At 41.3% G+C, this 15,947-nt stretch overlaps 1 protein-coding gene and 1 pseudogene across 1 annotated transcript in view; both read right to left on the bottom strand.

The window, feature by feature from the left end:
• Positions 1-15,947, bottom strand: part of LOC143406499 (broad substrate specificity ATP-binding cassette transporter ABCG2-like) — a 125,148-nt gene that overhangs the window by 85,919 nt on the left and 23,282 nt on the right. The gene's annotated exons all lie outside the window — the stretch shown is intronic.
• Positions 8,227-10,084, bottom strand: LOC143405767 (uncharacterized; annotated as a pseudogene).

Genomic DNA, 15,947 nt, shown 5'->3' with positions numbered 1-15,947 from the left:
ATGTACAAGTGTACCCTTTTCCCCACATCCTCGCCAGCACTTATTGTTGTTTGACTTCATAATGGCTGCCAATCTTACTGGAGTGAGATGGTATCTTAGGATGGTTTTGATTTGCATTTCTCTGACTGCTAGAGATGGTGAGCATTTTTTCATGTACTTGTTGATTGATTATATGTCCTCTTCTGAGAAGTGTCTGTTCAGGTCTTTGGCCCATTTGTTGATTGGGTTATTTGTTTTCTTATTGTTTAATTTTTTGAGTTCTTTGTATACTCTGGATATTAGGGCTCTATCTGAAGTGTGAGGAGTAAAAATTTGTTCCCATGATGTAGGCTCCCTATTTACCTCTCTTATTGTTTCTCTTGCTGAGAAAAAACTTTTTAGTTTAAGTAAGTCCCATTTGTTGATTCTTGTTATTAACTCTTGTGCTATGGGTGTCCTATTAAGGAATTTGGAGCCCGACCCCACAATATGTAGATCGTAGCCAACTTTTTCTTCTATCAGACGCCATGTCTCTGATTTGATATCAAGCTCTTTGATCCATTTTGAATTAACTTTTGTGCATGGCGAGAGAAAGGGGTTCAGCTTCATTTTGTTGCATATGGACTTCCAATTTTCCTAGCACCATTTGTTGAAGATGCTATCCTTCCTCCATTGTATGTTTTTAGCCCCTTTATCAAATATAAGAAAGTTGTAATTTTGTGGATTGGTCTCTGTGTCCTCTATTCTGTACCATTGGTCCACCTGACTGTTTTGGTACCAGTACCATGCTGTTTTTGTTACTATTGCTCTGTAGTACAGTTTGAAATCTGGTATCGCTATACCACCTGATTCACACTTCCTGCTTAGAATTGCTTTTGCTATTCTGGGTCTTTTGTTTTTCCATATGAATTTCATGATAGCTTTATCTATTTCTACAAGAAATGCTGTTGGGATTTTGACTGGCATTGTGTTGAACCTGTAGAGAACTTTGGGTAATATCGCCATTTTGATGATGTTGGTTCTGCCTATCCATGAACAGGGTACATTTTTCCATCTTCTTCCTCTATCTCTCTCTTCAGGGTTCTGTAGTTTTCATTGTATAAATCTTTCACCTCTTTTGTTAGGTTGATTCCCAAGTTTTTTATTTTTTTTTTTTGAGGATATTGTAAATGGGGTGGTTTTCCTCATTTCCGTTTCAGAAGTTTTGTTGCTGATATACAGGAATGCCTTTGATTTATGCGTGTTGATTTTATATCCTGCCACATTGCTGAATTCATTTATTAGTTCTAGTAGTTTCTTTGCAGACCCTTTTGGGTCTTCTAGGTATAGGATCATGTCGTCCGCAAATAGTGATATTTTAAGTTCTTCTTTTCCTATTTTTATGCCTTTAATTTCTTTTGTCTGTCTAATTGCTCTGGCTAGTATTTCAAGGACTAAATTAAATAGAAGTGGTGAGAGAGGGCATCCCTGTCTTGTTCCAGATTTTAGTGGGAATGCCTTCAGTTTTTCTCCATTTAGAATGATGCTAGCCTGAGGCTTAGCATATATAGCTTTTACAATGTTGAGGTAAGTTCCTGTTATCCCTAGTTTTTCTAGTGTTTTGAACATAAAGGGATGCTGTACTTTGTCGAATGCTTTTTCTGCATCTATCGAGACGATCATACGGTTCTTATCTTTAAGTCTATTGATGTGGTGAATAACATTTATTGATTTCCGTATATTGAACCAGCCTTGCATCCCAGGGATGAATCCTACTTGATCATGGTGCACAATTTTTTTGATATGCTTTTGTATTCGATTCGCCAGGATTTTATTGAGAATTTTTGCACCTATGTTCATTAGAGATATTGGTCTGTAGTTTTCTTTCTTTGAAGTGTCTTTGTCTGGTTTTGGGATCAGGGTGATGTTGGCCTCATAGAATGAATTTGGAAGAGCTCCTTCTTTTTCTATTTCTTGAAATAGCTTGAAAAGTATTGGTATTAATTCTTTGAAGGTTTTGTAAAACTCCACTGTATACCCATCCGGTCCAGGGCTTTTCTTGGCTGGTAGTCTTTTGATGGCTTCTTCTATTTCTTCCTTTGTTATTGGTCTGTTTAAATTGTGTGTGTCTTCCTGACTCAATCTGGGCAGATCGTATGACTTAAGAAATTTATCTATATCTTCACTATCTTCTATTTTATTGGAATATAGGGTTTCAAAATACTTTTTAATTATCTTCTGTATTTCTGTAGTGTCTGTTGTGATATTGCCTTTTTCATCCCATATGTTAGTAATTTGAGTTTTCTCTCTTCTTCTCTTCGTTAGCATGGCTAAGGGTCTGTCGATCTTATTTATTTTTTCAAAGAACCAACTTTTAGTTTTATCAATTTTTTCAATGGTTTTTTGTTGTTGTTTCAATTTCGTTGATTTTCACTCTGATTTTAATTATTTCTTGTCTTCTGCTATATTTGCTGTTGTTTTGCTCTTCCTTTTCTAGGGTTTTGAGATGTAGTGTGAGTTCATTTATTTGTTGGTTTTTTCTTTTTTTGAGGAATGAACTCCAGGAAATGAATTTCCCTCTTAAAACTGCTTTCATTGTGTCCCATAGATTCTGGTATGTGGTGTCTGAATTGTCGTTTATCTCTAAGAATTTTTTGATTTCCTCCTTTATGTCTTCTGTAACCCATTGATCATTCAGTAACATATTGTTTATTTTCCATGTGATGCAGGATTTTTCCTTCCTTCTTTTATCATTGATTTCCAGTTTCATTCCATTATGATCAGATATGGTGCATGGTATTCTCTCCACACCTTTATATTTACTAAGAGTCACCCTATGGCATAATATATGATCTATCTTTGAGTAAGATCCATGTGCTGCTGAGAAGAACGTGTATCCACTTGATGATGGTTGATATATTCTATATGTGTCGGTTAAGTCTAGGTTATTGATTGTGTCATTGAGTTCTATAGTTTCTTTATTCAGCTTTTGTCTGGAGGATCTGTCTAATGGTGAGAGCGGTGTGTTGAAGTCACCCATAATTATTGTGTTATGGTCTATTTGACTCTTGAACTTGAGGAGAGTTTGTTTTATGAACGTTGCCACACCATTGTTTGGTGCATACAAATTGATAATTGTTATGTCTTGTTAGTGGATGGTTCCTTTTAACAGTATATAGTGTCCTTCTTTATCCCTTTTGATTAACTTAGGTTTGAAGTTGATTTTATTCGATATGAGTATGGCCACTCCTGCTTGCTTCTGAGGGCCATGTGAGTGGAATGATTTTTCCCATCCTTTCACCTTCAGCCTGTGTATGTCTTTTCCTATCATATGAGTCTCCTGAAGGCAGCATATTGTTGGATTTGTTTTTTTGATCCAGGTTACTAGCTTGTGTCTCTTTATTGGTGAGTTTAGTCCATTAACATTTAAGGTTGCAATTGAAATATGATTTGTACTTCCAGTCATGTTTATTTATTTACTTTTTTTAGTTTGGCTAGTTTTTACTTTTTGGTTATTTTCCTCCACCTTTACTGAGATACCTCCCGCTGTTAGTTTTGGGCACTATTTTTCAATTCCTCTTCTTGTAGAATTTTGCCCAAAATGCTTTGCAGTGCTGGTTTTCTGGCTTCGAATTCTTTTAGCTTTTGTTTATCATGAAAGATTTTAATTTCATTGTCAAATCTGAAGCTTAATTTTGCTGGATACAGTATTCTTGGTTGGAATCCATTATTTTTCAGCATTTGAAATACATTGTTCTAGGATCTTCTCGCTTTCAAAGTCTGTGATGAAAAATCAGCCGTTAACCTAATTGGTTTACCCCTGAATGTAATCTGCCTCCTTTCTCTCATAGCTTTTAATATTCTCTCCTTGTTCTGTATGTTGGCTATCTTCATAATTATATGTCTTGGAGTTGGTCTATTATGGTTTTGGATGTTTGGGGTCCTGTAGGCTTCTAGGATTTGGCAATCCATTCCATCTTTCATTTCTGGGAAGTTTTCTAGGATTATTTCATTTAATAAGTTGTCCATTCCTTTGGTTTGAACCTCTGCGCCTTCTTCTATCCCAATGACTCTCAAATTTGTTTTTTTGATGAGATCCCATATCTCTTGGATAGATTGCTCGTGAGATTTAAGCATCTTTTCTGTGTTGACTATATTCTTTTCAAGTTGATAAACTTTGTCTTCATTATCTGATGTTCTGACTTCTACTTGATCTAGTCTATTTGTAATATTCTCGTTAGCGTTTTTAATCTGGTTTATGGTTTCTTGCATTTCTAAAATTACTGTTTGGTTTTTTTTAAGATCTCTATCTCCTGGTAAAGCTCGTTCTTTGCAGTTTGAATTTGTTTGTTTAGTTCGTTTTCAAAATATACTTTCAATGCTTGGACTTGCTGTCTCATGTCTTCTCTAATATTCCATTCCATCTGAGTTAGGTATGCCTTGATTTCTTTCCCTGTCCGTGTTTCTGATGCTTCTAGGTCCTCCAGTAGATTTAAGTTGTCCTGCATTATCTGTAATCCTTTTTTCCCTTGTTTTTTCATGTTGTTCACGTTACTTTCCAGCTCTGTTTGACTGCTTTGTAACTGCTTTCTCCTATACATTTGTTTTGGCTTTGTATATCTCTGTTGTCTCTCCTTTGTGGTGGGAGATTATGCCTAGAGATGTTGGGCTTTATTGTACTTTAGAGCTGATTCATTCAATTTATAAAGGGCTTCCGGATTTTGTATGCATATAGTGATTTGTTGTTTGTTCTTAGGACTTTATGTTAGGTGCTATGAAGGTATAAGGGTTAGTATGTCTTGGCTACTTTAGAAGATTGCTCTACTGAAGGGGGATACTAACCGTCGATTGGATCAGGGTGTTGGTAGTAGGTAGGTACTTGGGAGCACTATAGACGGTCTTGAAACATTCACCTATTTGCATTTAGACAGTTACTCGAAATGGAGGACGTAATGCTTGGGATTACGTCCAATTAAATTACTAGACATTTACAATTAAATTACTAGACATTTTTTATACACTTTAGATGATTAAATTCATTTTGTCTTACTAGCAATCTAGGAGATAGGGGTCCCCTTTAAGACAGAAGAGGAAACTGAGGAACTTGGCCAAGATGACACAACTAGGGTGTAATAGAACTGGGATCTAAATCCTGGCACTCTTGCTATCTGATTTCTCTATGATGCTGGTTTCCATATTGTTCTTCACACCAATCTGAATACATGTCTCTTCATTTCTTCATTGAATGTCTTTAGTCTTTTCCCCTTTTAAATAAATTTTATTTTTTAGTGCAGTGTTTTTCTTTTCTTTTCTGTTTTGGTTTGGTTTGGTTTGGTTTTTGTTCTGTTTTGTTTGTTTCTCTGTCTTGGTGATTCAGTCTCCTGAATACCTGAGACTACAAATACAACACTGTTTCAGGTTGCAGTTTCACAATCAGAGGAAAATGGATTAGAGACCAGAATGCTCATATATCTTCTGACACTCACCCCATGCACACCAACGTGATATATTTGCTACAAATGATAAGCCTACATTGACAAAGCACTGTCACCCAAGGTATAAAGTTTACATCAGGACTCACCCTTGGTGCTGTACATCCTATGGGTTGGGAAAAAATACAATGACATATATCTAGCATTGTGTTATCATACAGAATGGTTTCATTGCTATAAAATTTCCCTGTGCTCCACCTATTCATGTATGCCTTCTTCCTAACTCTTAGCAACCACTAATCTTTTTATTTCTTCATAGTTTTGTCCTATCCAGAATATCGCAGAGTTGGAATCATATAGATAGATTATTTTCAGTTGGTAATATGCATTTAAAGTTCCTCTAGGTCTTTTTGTGGCTTGATTACTCATTTGTTTTTAGTGCTGAATTGATAAAAGATTACCCAATTGATAAATATGCAGATGGACTAAACAGACACTTCTCAAAAGAAGAAATACAAATGGCCAACAAATATATGAAAAGAGGTTCAACATCATTAGCAATTAGGGATACATAAATCAAAACTACACTGCAATTTCATCTCCCTCTAGTCACAATAGCAGTCATCAGGAATACAAACAATAATAAATGCTGGAGAGGATATTGATGAAAAGGAATACTTTTATACTATTGGTGAGACTATAAATTAGTACAACCACGGTGAAATTCAGTGTGGAGTTTCCTCAACAAACTAGGCATGGAACCACCAGATGACCCAGCTATACCCTCCTCAGTTTTATCCTAAAGAATTAAAGTGAGCATATTATAGTGACACATACATACCCATGTTTTTAGCAGCACAGTTCATAATACTCAAACTATGGAACCAGTCTAGGTGTCCATCAATGGATGAATGGAAAAAGAAAATGTGGTATATGGACACACTAGAGCTTTACTCAGCCATAATGAAGAAATGAATTATGTCATTTGCAGAAAAATGGATGGCACTTGAGAGCATTATGTTCAATTAAATAAGCCAAACCTCAGAAAGTCAAGAGTCATATGCTTTCTTTCATATGTAGGAGCTAAGGAAGGAAAAAGGAAAAGAAAGTCATAGAGAAGCTCATGAAAATCAAAGGGTGACCAGTAGAGTAGAGTAAAGGCTCTAGGGGGAGGGAGAAGGGAGTGAACATGGAAATACTGGGGAATGATATTGACCAAAGTTATATTATTATATTATATGCATGTACAAATACATAACAGTGAATCTCACCATTATGTATAATTATAATGTACCAATAAAAACATGGAGAAAAAAATAAAAAGAAGGGATGTCTGGCCTAGGAATATAGCACAATGGTAGCTCTATTGTCTAGCATGCATGATCCCCCCACCATTAAGAAAAAGAGAAGAGAAAAAAGAAGAGAGACACCTTTGTTTTGCTCCTGGTCTTCAAGTGAAGCTGGGGGACAAAATAACAGTAAGTATAGATAATAAAAAATTAGGTCTGATAGGGAAGAGGGGGGCTGGTTGTAAAGGAAAGGAAATCAAATGCTCTTTCCCCTTCCTCCTTCCATGTACCCTTACCCATGCCAGGAATTGTTCCTCCCTGCAAGAAATTGCAGGAGTTGTTAATTAACGTCTCCTGGGCTGTTTCCTTACTGCCTGGATCACTCCACCATTTGTCCCCCCCTCCCCCTGGCCTTTTGGGTCACCCTGGCTGCTGCTCACATACTCAGGATGGAGAGAGGAAAGGGGTAAGATAAAGGGAGAAGAGGGCAGGATAACAAAGAAAATCCAAAATAAATAAGAGGGGCAGGACTCTTCCACTTCTTTGGACACCAGCTCTGGATCCCTTCTCTGCAGGGAAGTCTGTTTGTGTCCTTTAAATAAAGCTTGCTTTTTAGGCTTGCCTCAGAGTTTCCTGTGTTCAGTCTTCGCACCCAGGGAAACAGCACGTCATCCCCGGTATCCTTAGCAGAAAGCTTCAAGTTTCTCAAGGTTAAATACGCTGTTAGCTATAGATTTTTTTTTGTAGATTGTTCTTCATCTATTGATAGGATTGTGTAATTTTTCTTCTTTGGCATCTTGGTGCAATGAATTACATTAATTGGTTTTCTTGTTCTTTCTTTCTTTTTTTTTTTTTTCTGTGTGTGTGTGTGTGTGTGTGTGTGTGTGTGTGTGTGTATGTGGCTTAAATTATCAGGCCTTTACTATTACAAAACCAGAACAATATGAAGCAGGTACTTTCCCAGGCTAGGTGACTTGGGAGACTGAAAATACCCACTACAATTTCAAGTAAAAGCTGGGTACAGTGGCATGTGCTTATAACCCCAACTACTTGAGGGCTGAGGCCTGAGCCCATGAGTTCAAGGCCAGCCTAGGCAACCTATCGAGACACTGTCTCAACCAAAAATCAATTTTTATACATCAACCATGTCCGTGAAGAAAGAAAACATCTGTAAGCCACCAGAGATGGGTCCTATTCATACCCACCCCTGTCACACAGAAGGGAATGAGGACCCTCTGAACTCAGATGTCCCAGGGTTCACCCTGGGCATTGGAGAGTACTAGTCCTGCTGTCCCTGAAGATGTTGGGTAACTAAGCTGGAAAAGTTGAGATGAGTTCAGCCATGGGTTTTGACAGAAACTTGAGGAGGTTGGGAAGCTTCCTGAATACCTGGCCCCACAAGGTATCTCCCCCGCGTGAATGTTCATGTGAGGCTTGACATCTCACTGATGAATCCTGCTGTGTGGACAGCTCTGCTAAAGCCTCCCTGAAGCATGTATTTTCTGGTGCTAAATGAGGTGGAAGCTTAAACTGTAGCCTTCCCACACTCAGCTGCACTCCTAGGGCCTTTCTTCTGTGTGTACTTTCAGATGCCCAACAAGGTTGGAGGTTCTGATGAAGTCTTTCCCACATTGACTGCACACAAAAGACCTTTCCTTTGAGTGATCCCTCTGGTGTGCAATAAAGTCAGAGCTTCAACTAAAGAATTTCCCACATTCAGTGCACTCAAAAGGCTTTGTCTCAGTGTGAATTTGCTCTTGTTTAATAAGAGTGTATTTGCGGCTAAAGGATTTCCCACAATCACTGCAATCATAAGGATTTTCTCTTGTATAGATGCTTTCATGCTGAAAAAGTGTGGATTTGTGTCTGGAGACTTTCCCACAATCATTGCACTTGTGAGGCCTTGCTCCATTGTGCACTCTCTGGTGTACAATTAGGTTAGAGTAATGACTAAAGTATTTTCCACATTCACAACACTTATAAGGCATTTCTCCTGGGTGGATTCTTTTATGCTGAATAAGGTTGTCTTTTCGACTAAAGACTTTTCCACATTCACTGCACTCATAAGGCCTTTCTCCAGTGTGGATCCTCTGGTGCTGGACAAGTGTATCTTTGTGATTGAAAGCTTTCCCCCATTCACTGCACTTATAATGCATTTGTCCAATATGCAATCTCTCCCTACCTGCAGTTCTCTGGGCTGTCTTGCTCTTATTATGGCTGATCTTTTGTTGGCAATGGCCCAAGCTAGCCTGGAAGTTCTCCTGCTCCACCTCACATGTAAAGGGGTGTTCTATTAAGTGAGGTTCTTCACCAACTCTGCAATTCTTCCCTAATAAAGTATTGCCTTCATCTCTTTGTGAAGGTTTCTTTACACTGTAATGTTTTGTAAAGGTAAAATTTCTAAGCTGATTCTAAGCCTCAGAGCCAGAGTTAAAGTGTAAAAGATCGGACATTGTGAAGTTTCTAACTGCAAGGCTTGGGTTAAAAAGTAAAAGACCAAGTATTGTTAAAGTTCCCCTGCTACCCTCCAAACCTGTAATCTCTGTAGCTGTTAGGACAATACCCGAACTGCCAGTAAACATTCTCACTGGCTCCTCTGGTGGTCTGATAACTTGGGACTTTGAGTAGCCTGGCACGTAGGCACCTCGGCCATAGAACCAATCAGTTTAAATGTTCACCCCACTTAAAAGTAACCAATCACCCCCGTCCAATCTGTTCCCGCCAATGAAAGTACTAATCAGGTCTCAGAGTTGTTGTTCAATTTTCCCGCGCCTCCTGACGATTTGTTCTGATGTATGCAAAGCCTCCCGCCCTTTCCAAAAAGTGTATTTAAGCTCTGCCTGACTTCTGCTCGGGGCTCTGGGCTGCTCTACCTTCCTGAGTGAGCCTGGAGCCTCAGCATGCTGAATCAATAAAACCCCTTCTGCCAATTGCATGGAGCCGGTCTCTTGTGGTCTCTCCCTCCGACGCTTCGCCGGGCCCTTACAGTTTCAAGTTCCAGTTAAAGTCTGCAGTGAACCACAACTATCTCCCACATGCCCTACACGTGTAAGTTTTAAGTCCACAGTGCGTTTCCTCTAGGAGCAAAATATCTTTCAAGATGGGGCCACATATCACAAGGGTGAGCTGCCTGGGTGGATGGACCTGTTGTAGAAGTACGAGTACGCAACGCTCCTACAGAAATCACCTGCTTCGAAGGCACCTCTTCATCCTTCACTTTGCACCAACAACCCAGAGGTTCCCGGCCCACAGATCGCCATCCAGCAACAGGGCAGCTTCCCGCTGGGTGGAGCGCACTGACAGGCTGGGTTCCACTGTGGGCCCCTATGAGATGTCCACTGCCATCAATTGGTTTTGGAATGTTCAATCAGCCTTGCATACCTGGGCTAAATCCCCTTTGGTCATGGTGATCAGTGCTGATTCTTTGAATTTAATTGATCCATGACTTTATCTCCGTGATCTCAAACTCTCACCTATTTTATGGGATCACATTCTGACATAAATTTTCTAAGGACTTTCCACTGTTGATGCTGATAAAGCATGAAAGGTGCTTCTTCATCACTGAAACTGGCATTCTCGAAAACACTGACTTTTCCTGGCAGGAGGCACTTATTTTCCAGAGCTTCAAAGTCTGAATGAACGCCCCTCAGATTTCAGAACAGGTCTGTATTCTCATTGTCCTCACTGTTTGTAACACTGTGGGGCCTACAGTAAGTAGTAGGACCCCCATCTGAACTATTTTTGAAGCCAGAATTAGACAGGCAGTCAGTATTGATAGGTAAGTCAGGTGGGATCTAGGAGGCCAATTTTTTTTTTTTTTTTTTTTTTTTTTTTTTAGTTTTTGGTGGACACCACATGTGGTGCTGAGGATCGAACCCGGGTCGCACGCATGCGAGCGCGCTACCGTTTAAGCCACATCCCCAGCTATACGAGGCCAATTTTGAGTGAGTCTGGGAAATTGAAGACTGTCCCCTGAGGGTTACTGTTTACGCTAAAGTTACCCTAATGTCAACCTTAGTAGGACCACTCCTGAACAAGCCAGTGGCTTTCATCAAGGACAGAGTAAACACAGTTCAGATGATGGTTCTGCGTACCCACTATCAAACCCTAGACCCAGAAGGAGAATCCTACCAAGAAGTAGGGCCTGCCCACACAGACCCCCAACTAAGGAACCATGATTGGTCCCCAAGTTTTCAGACAAAGTGGGGAATGAGAAATTGATGTGACTCCATTTCTGAAAAAACCAGCTTCTACCTCAAGGCCTGTCCAAAGGGAGGGGGCGTGACCCTTGTCCTTGGAAAAATCAACAGAGCCTCCTAGGCTCATACCCACCCTGCTGAGTTGTTTGTCTGTAAATAACAGGAGAGATCTCTGGAGCCACGTGTCCCTGACTCCTCTATGCTAGTTCCTGTGAAGTGGCACCCCCTTTCTCCCCAGGAAAGCCCTCTTCACCGTGGCTGATTTTAGGACTGTCAGCAAAAGAGTCCATTGTAGATAAACTTCCTATTTTCATGTCACCCTGTTTACTTGGCCACTGGTCGAGAAGATACCAGCACTCCAGGTGCTGGACACCCCCTTACTAGTTTTTCACAATCGTATCCAGTATAATACTTTGAAGAAATGTGCAAACAAGGCCTCTGGTCTTGAGCTGGGCTTCACAGAGATGTCTACATTTTTAAGATAAGTTACAAATGGGCTCCATGGTAACAGCTGGCAGGGGGAAGAAAAAAAGGGGAGAAGAAGCTTTCCCCTTCTCAGGTGTTGTCCTTGAAGAGTTAACTTGCCCAGAACAGTGAAAGAAAAAGCTGCTTTTATGTGAACTTCTGCAGACGGTGAATTTCCGAGCCCCTCCCCTTACATGCTGGGTATAAAATTCTGAAACTCCCTGAACTTGGGGTTCAGGGGGATTGATTGATTACAGCAAAGGCTGTACCCTCTGAACCTGGCTGCAGCCAAATAAAACTGTTTTCTGCTATCTTCGGTGCCTTGCCTCGTTTGTCCTTACAACACCTGGAAAGACCAAAGAATGTCTGGGGGCCTAATGCCTGACCCTGAAGATCCATGGCAACCCCCTAGCAACCACCAAAGCAGTGTGAGACAGGGAAAATACCTGAAATGCCAGGTGACCCTCCCAGTAGTTTCCTGAGATTGATAACAGTTAGGAAACCGCATAGTTTAGCACTACACACCTCAAGGCTTAAACCAATCAGTTCAAATGTATCCACCACTTGAACTAACCAATCACTCTTACCCGACTTGTTCCCGCCAATGAATGTACTAATCAATGCTAAGAGTTGTTGTTTGACTTTCCCACAGTGTGAAATAATTTGCTGTGTGATGCTGTGACATATAGAGTATCCCAAAAAAACCTATAAATCCTCACTGAACTAAGGACCAGGACTCACTCTTCGGGACTGCTGTGTCGGAAACGGTTGTGAGTCCAGGCTCAAGCTTGCAATACAGACCTCTTGTGTGATTGCATCGGATTCAACTCCTGGAGGTCTATTGGGGTTCCACGAATCTGGCATTACATCTTTACCAACACTTCTTATACTAAATATGCAGCACTCCCTTCCCCCCACCCCCAGCACAACAAATTCTCCAGTTCTCAGGACACCAACTCAGAAGACCTGTTAAGTTAAAGGGCTTACTCCCACCAGACTACCCCCACTTCAAATGCCAGTCACAATTGCCACCTGCATCCAACCAGCTATAAACTAGGGTTCCTATTGTGACAGTGCTGGGGACTCCCAGGAAACTAAGGCGGTATGGAGGCCTTCCTTCAAATCCCATTCTTGCAATCATGCAAGAAAGATTTCAGACATATTGCTCAAGTTATAGGCAAGAGTTTATTAGAAGTGATATGAAAAAGGAAAAGGGATACCCTCAAGGGAGAGTGGGTCCTCTCAGAAAGGAGAGGGATAGGATGCTCCTCCTGCCCTCTAGTTTTATCGGGAGGCCCAGGGAAATTTCCAGTGTCCTGCCCAACTCCACCTTCTGATTTTGAATGACAGCATAGGAACTGCTTGGGCAGCCTCTGAGAGAGAGATGGTGTGGTACTCATAGAATAGATTTTTTTTTTTTTTGGTTGTGCGTGCAAGGCAAGCACTCTACCAACTGAGCTATTGTTGTGCTCGATTTCGGGACCCCCAAAGACCACCAGAGACCCAAGATCGATGCAAGCAGCAAAGAGGTGTTTATTGTGAGCTAGCTCGGTCCTCCGCGCGCACACACACAGCAACTGGTGACGCTGAGAGGCCCCGAGCCCAGGGTTTGCAGCAGTTTTATACATTCTTTGGAGAGGGCAGGGACTTCACATACATCATAGCATCCCTTAGCAAATCATCACACACCGCGGGAAAATCAAACACAAACTCTAAAACACGATTAGCACATTCACTGGCGGGAACAAGTTGGGTAGGGGTGATTGGTCAGTACAAAAGGGGTATTCATTTGAACTGATTGGTTTAAGCCAAGAGGGGTGTTCATGCTGAACTACATGGTTTCCCAACATGTTATCAACCACCATAAACTACTGGGAGGGTCATCTGGCATCCCAGGTATTTCCCTGTCTCATGCTGATTGGTGGCTGCTAGGGGGTTGCTATGGATCCCCACCTAGCCTGATTGAGTCAGGGACACCTGGCGCAGCAGATCTCTCCTGTTATTTGTAGATAAACAACTTAGCAGGGCGGGAATGTGCTTAGGAGTGCTCTGTGGGGTTTTCCAAGGACAAAGGTGATGTCCCTTCCTTGGACAGGCTTTGCTCTAGATAGAGGCTGGTTTTTCACTATAACCGCAGCCCAGAAGAGGAGTTTTTAAAGAAACGAAATCCTCTTGTTTTTGTCTTTATTTCCTGTCCCATAAATGGGTTTGTTATGCAATTCCCCTGGTTTTGCCTCAATTTCCTGCCCTCTCAATCAAGTCATTATCATTTGAATAACCACTCTCAAGCTTTCTTTGTGAGGGTCTACACATTTTGGTGTCAGGGTGATTAGGGGTCCTTTTTCCATGAAAAGGAAGAGTTCTGGAGACCTTGTTACAAGAAATAACGATGACAGGGTCCTAAAGGTATCTTTTCTTAATTAAGCCTGGGGGAGATTTTAATATACCAAACCCCCATCTTCCAGGTGCCTATCTGTTGGGTTAGGATCCCTGTGGTTTTTCAGTCTCCCTTCACGTCTTTTCCCTACTCACCCATTCACGGCTGAGTAGCTACTTCACACTGTGATTCCCCACCTCAGTTACCTTGCCAGAATGGCTCACAGAATGCAGAAAAACAGCTCACTTCCTATTACTGGTTAATTATAAAGATACAGCTCAGGAAGAGCCAAATGGAAGCGATGACTGGGCAAGAGGTGGGGGAAGGGCATATTGTCCTCTCCAGGCAATCACCTGCCCAGTGTCACCGAAAGCTTGGTCCCTGACCTCATACCAATTCAATAATGAGGACTCAGTTTTGAGAAACAGGGAAAATGAAGTTTTATTGCTTTACAAGCAGAGGAGAAACACGGGAGACTCCTATGCCAGAAGCTGTGATTCTGCCTGTGAGGTTTTTAAAGAAGCTTTTCAAAGGCTACATTTTAGGAGTACCCTGGAGGGGGATTGTGATTCGCTTGTTAATTTGAGAGAGGGAGGAAAACAGAAAACATAAGCCTCGGGGGCAGAACTGTAAGAACCGAATTCAGAGCTTGAAGTAGACCTCTGTTACACCAGCATTTCATTGTGTCCACCAACCTGGAAGCCTTCTGAAGTGTGTTGATTAGGGGTTTTGTGAGAGTTCCATTATTCACACCTGACTGACTAAATACTGTCCATTCCTGGTCAACTCATCTCAGCCCATCAGATTTCCTCAGAAGTCTCAGAAGAAGCTGAAACTTCCCACCACTCTAATCACTTCATTAATTCCTCTGGCAACCAGTCCCTACCCCGAAGCTATCTAGGGGCCCTCCAGGACTCACTTTATTAGCATACATTAAGTTGTGGTTGAAAGGGAGGTGTGAAGAAAAGCAAAAGATAAACCAGGCGTGGTGGCATGCGCCTGTAATCCCAGTAAATCTGGAGGCTGAGGCAGGAGGTGCCAAGTTCAAGGCCAGACTAGGTAACTTCTTGAGACTCCGCCTGGGATAAATAAATGGAATGGAGATGTGGCTCAGTGGCAGAGTGCCCCAGGGTTCAATTCCCTATGTTGGGTGGGTGGGGGGGGGGGGGGAGAATAAGAAAGAGAAGGAGAAGAAGAAAGAAAGAATAACAAAAGACGTTCCTATAACCCCTATCACTCAGGAAGTCACAAGAGTTTTGGACACTGGGTCGAGATCTGAGGGAAAAGACTAAATGTATGGGTTTTTTTTTCAGCTTTATTATAGTGTAGTTGACAAATAAAGACTTCATGTATCTAAGTGTCAAAATTAATGATTTGATGTATTTATAAATTGTATTGTGAGCTAATCACAGTAATCAAACTAATGAATATAGATATATTCATTACTTTTCATATTTAACATCTTCTTTGTTGTTGTTGTAAAAACACTTAAGATCTATTAGAAAATTCAAGTGTACAATACAGTACTGTGAACTATAGTCATGTCATGGGAGAAGACACGTCTCTGAAGAAGAGTCTGAGGAGTTCCCAGAGAGAAGGGGGAACTTGATTCAGAACCATCAGGGTTCTTGGCATACTTACAGAAAAGAATTTCAGCACCTGCCCGTCAAAGGCATAGACAGAGGCTTATTTAGTAGATAAACATTCAAGGAATAACGTGTTCTGTCTCAGAAGAGATACGCAGTAGGCATTCAACAGAAAATGAACCTTTATCTCCAGAGGGAGCGACAGCAACCCATGGGTGTGGGGTGTTCATATTTACAGAGGGCTGGTGCTAGTGAAGCCAGATTTACAGATAGGTAGTTAGTGTAGTTAGGTAAATCGGGTCTAATATCAGTAAGATAAATAAAATGGAGGCCATTAATGAGAATGGAGTCCAGGAAACAAGAGCAACACTTGGGGAAAGTGAAATGTTAAAGTCTCCAAGGCCCAGAGCCCATCCCAAGGAACTGTTAAAGGAGCAGCTCCCAGCAAACAGGGAGGTGCTAATCAAAAGCTGCCCCCAGACCCTTCCTGCCTAGATGACTCCTTCAGCCCACCTATCCCCCACCCTTTGGGCCTTCCTACCTGCAGGAAAACAAAGGACAGGAGTGTGGGAGAGCTGAAAGAAGACCTTAGCTATAAAAGAGGGACGACCTCCCCCTTCCACGTTCCACCTCTTGGGTCC

The sequence above is a fragment of the Callospermophilus lateralis genome, chromosome 8 (genome assembly GCF_048772815.1).
Source record: "Callospermophilus lateralis isolate mCalLat2 chromosome 8, mCalLat2.hap1, whole genome shotgun sequence".
Lineage (NCBI taxonomy): Eukaryota > Metazoa > Chordata > Mammalia > Rodentia > Sciuridae > Callospermophilus > Callospermophilus lateralis.
This window is presented reverse-complemented; position numbering and strand designations above follow the sequence as displayed.